This window comes from Columba livia, chromosome 14 (assembly GCF_036013475.1).
Source record: "Columba livia isolate bColLiv1 breed racing homer chromosome 14, bColLiv1.pat.W.v2, whole genome shotgun sequence".
Classification (NCBI taxonomy): Eukaryota; Metazoa; Chordata; class Aves; order Columbiformes; family Columbidae; genus Columba; species Columba livia.
The window spans coordinates 10229451-10233508 of NC_088615.1; the positions used below are offsets into that span (position 1 = coordinate 10229451).

At 47.4% G+C, this 4058-nt stretch overlaps 1 protein-coding gene across 3 annotated transcripts in view; it reads right to left on the minus strand.

Annotated features, from left to right (window-relative positions):
• Positions 1-4058, minus strand: part of JADE2 (jade family PHD finger 2) — a 78466-nt gene that overhangs the window by 72691 nt on the left and 1717 nt on the right. The window contains exon 2 of one of the 3 annotated variants that reach the window (XM_013367358.2): positions 2380-2509. The exons of the other annotated variants lie outside the window; for them this stretch is intronic. The gene's annotated coding sequence lies outside the window, so the exon portion shown is untranslated. The remainder of the gene's footprint in view (positions 1-2379; positions 2510-4058) is intronic. 3 annotated transcript variants of the gene reach the window in all.

Below are 4058 nucleotides of genomic sequence, written 5' to 3' on the forward strand. Positions count from 1 at the left end.
TTCCTCAGAAATATTTAAACTCCTTGCAATTCCTGTATTTTATAATATATGTTATCTGTTTTATCACACCATTATAAGGGATAATACTACAAAGTATCATAAACATTTTAACTATCAGTGTTGTGGTAAGGCATCACCCTGTCAAAACATGATTAAAAATGTTCCTCAAGAATACAGCAATATCAACACTTTCCCCCAGTGATTCAAGGGGAAACAGATGTTATTACACCAGCTTTGTTCCACGTAGTCATTAAAATTTGCTTGGGGAATATGATGTCCAAGACAACTCTAACTGCAATTTATTTACTTTTAGGGGAAATTCTACCTGAACCTTTTGAACTGGTTCCTACTGGTTTGAAGTGGCAAATAGGCTTTGGAGCACAAAGCTATGCTTTCATGGATTCTGGAGAGCCTAGTCAGAGAGATTAAATAAGCCAAATTCAATGGGGAAAAGAAACACCTGAGCTGAAGCAAAGGAATGCTGCCCGTAGCCCGGGAGATTTCCAGTGTTTCCCATCTTTGCCTTTACAGCAAGACAGTGTCACTGACATCACTCTCCTTCCAAGGGAGGGAAAAAGGTATATGATTAATGCACAGCACAGGTGTCAGGATGCTGGGACTAGATTTAGGTCTGCTAAACGTGAAAAGATCCACTGATCAACCCTTTAATCAAACCTGGTCCCTGTACCCTGCTCCTGTCCTACTCCTACCTACACAACACACTTTTACGTGCTCACTATATAACAGTATGAATTTATATCCACATACAGAACTGGTTCACACTATAGCTAAACAGTAGCCCTACTTCAGTAAATCATTTTGCCACTGTTTGGCAGGATTCAAGACAGCATCCTCTGAACCAAATTGCATTTCAATTGCTCTGAATGAAATTCTGGGTTGAGCACTGACACCTCTGAACACAGCAGCTCTGAAAGGCAGCGACCGCCTGGGTAGAGGATGGCACACGATGGCCAACGAGGTACTGCTGGCCTAAAGGGAGTGAAATTTGGGGCAAAAAAAACGGAATTCAACCAATCCCTTGCAGAAAAGGGTTAACTTCCAGGCAGTGCTTAGAAGATGCTGTTTTCCCAGGGACTCATCTTTTTGAGCAGGCAAACAGTAGTAAACCTGCATGGTACTTAACAGAGGAATTTACTGTAGGAGAAGGGTAATTGGGCCATTTCCCCACCTGGAGCACAGGGTTATAAAGTCTGATGGTGGGTGGGCAAGCTATTGCCTCCCGACACCCCTTCAGCACCCAGTGCGGGGGACCCATCGCCCACATCCCTTGCACTCCCAGGGCCAAGCCTTGCAGAGAGCAAGCTCTTGGGACCAATTCAGTTGGTGTACTGGTAAGCAATGGAAGTCCCACAAAATACGGTCTCTGCTCCAAAATGAATCGTTTGTTTACATTAGAAGCTAATTTCACCTTTAACTGACCCACTCCCCACATGGCATCATTATTAAAGTCATAAACAAATACCAAAAAAATTTGTAATACTTTGGAAAGGTCACTGTTAGGTCAAACTTGGCCCAAAATCTAGCTTTTACAGAGCCAGAAACCAAGAGAAAGCTTTCTATGTATGCTTGCTTTAAAAATTCAAACAGAAACAGATGTGAGTTTCTTTTATAAACAAATGAACATCCCCCTGAAGTGTCTGCAACTCGAATCCACAGACATAGTCCTGCCTTAATGCCTGGAAACTCAAAAACGGAATTGCTTGCAAACTAACACATGTTCAGCATTGCCTTTGTTCAAGCTGAGAAAGGCAGATAAATGCTAAAGCAAGGAAGATGATGGCCCTCCATCAGCCTAAACAAATGTAAATCACCAGGGCTTTGGGCAAATTAGCCACAGGGTTGGCGGTAAAATTGAGATGATGGCTTCAGGCTGCCCGGTCTTGCCTCGCAGCAGGGGAGGGCTGGAGAAGAGCTTTTGGAAATGCAATTTTGCCCAACCCATGTAAGCTGGGAGCAGCAAAGGCAGCAGCACTCTTCAGCACCCCCACAAATGTGTGTGCCCAGATCCTGAGCTCCTGTCCTCACTCCCATCCATAGGAAACCAAAATGCCTGATGCAACCTTCCAGCCAGCAAACAACTCCTTCCAATGGACTCCTCGCCCTCTGTGAACCCCTCCAGGATCCCTGTGCTCTGGGGAATCCGCTGACGTTTCCCAGCTCCCTGCAAACATCAAGTCCACGTGGGTTGTGGAGCTCCTGGTGGTATCACAGCACCATGTGCAGGGGCTGTGTGCAAGACTGAACCATTCTGGATTGTAGCAAGCGAACTGGAGAAATTCATACGTGCCTGTGCACACAGGGAACAGGCACAGAAACCTGCAGAAGTTGTGGATTAAAAAAAAAGTATTTGGTCATCACCTCTTCCCAGCGCTCATCCGCACTTTAAGGGATGCGCCGTGCTCGGTCCCCCTGCGCCGTCACCTCTGACGCTGTGACAGTTGAGCAACACCGGCGGAATTCTGTGCTCTGTTTGTGAGCTGCAATGAGACTGCAGAAAACCACTTCCCTGTTTGTTCTTCCAGCACAGAAATAGGAACACAAACAGAAAATGGTGCCCCCAGCGGCACCCGCGCTGCTCCGGCCAGCCCGGGGCCCCGATCCCACGGACCCCGCTCCACTGCATCCCGGTCCCACACACCCCCAGTCCCAGCGCCCATGCCCGGCTAGGGGACGTGGAGTCGAGGGGCTGCTCTCGCTGCTTCCCCTCTGCCTTAACTATTTCTCTACTCTGTCTAGGAACACCAGCAGGTTGTTCGAAAGTATAATAAGGGTGGAGGGCTGGAAGGTCCTAGCCTTGACACCGTAGAAGGGTTGTCCCCGCCGGACTGCCTTTTCAATTAACAATTTTGGAGCCAAACGCTGCTACAGGAAGCTCTGAGAGAGCAGCAGCATCCCCCGATGCTGGCACAACCCAAATTTCACAATAAGAGAAGAACAAACTTTTAGACCGAAGGATGCGCTGCGCCAACAGACCATCAGCAAATCTTGGTGCGCAGCCCCTGTATCTCAGAGGAAGCAGCACTGACCTTTTCTTAATCTTTGTGGTAACCCTGCAACATGTAAATCCAGAAAGCCACGGTCCTGGTACCCAGGAACAGTCATTTGCTGCGTGGCCGGGAGCCTGTCCCGGCCAGCTGGGGCTTGCCTGCCCCTCCGCAGGCTGCTGTCAGCTCCAAGGTCTTCAGCAAAATCTCAACTGCCCAGGTGAAGACAGAGCCATCCCTCCTCTCCTCCCCATCAACTCTGCATGCTGTCTTGGCTCCCTGGGGCAATATTTAATCTCATTTAAATTTAAAACAAAACAAGCCCTCCTTTACTTCCTGTGCTTTGCCTTTTTCCACATGTAGAAGGGGATTTTTTTTCTTTAGTACTCACATTTATAACTTCGCTTGCCTCTTCTAACTTGTTACCCTCTAATTATCCCTTTTTTTCTTCAGCAAGCCCAGGCAGAGCACAGGTAATCAGAAAGGTTCCTGCAGGCACTCGAAGCCAGCCCTGCCTTGGGGCAGGAGGGAGCAGGCAGGGACACAGGGGCAAGGGCAGGGACACAGAGCAGGGACACAGGCACTGCCCCATCCTGCAGGTCTCTCAGCATCCACAACTCAGAGGAAAATCAACAGGAGCTACGGGCACTCCAAACTTTGTACCCAATATCCAGAGAAAGGCAAAGACCAGGTCTTATTTTAAATTACCTTGAGGACCACCTATCCACCAACTTTCAGAACTTGGTGCCAAACACTATCAGCAGCCACCAATACTTTAAATGAATTGCATCTCCCTGCCTACAGACTTAATGTGTACCCTCCCATCCTTTGCTCTAAGCCTTCATTTTTGGACATCAGCCTCAATTTCCCCAGGAAAAACAAACTTAACCTTTGATTTAACCTTTCTGCGAGCTATTTTTACTTCTATCTCAAGCTTATTTTAACCTCAGTAGCCAATAAATGCTTAAAGGTCAAACACTATTCCTAAGAGCTTGGCTCCTTACCCTTGGGATAAAGGCTGAGATCCTTGATTTTTCCAAAGCAAATCCCTTT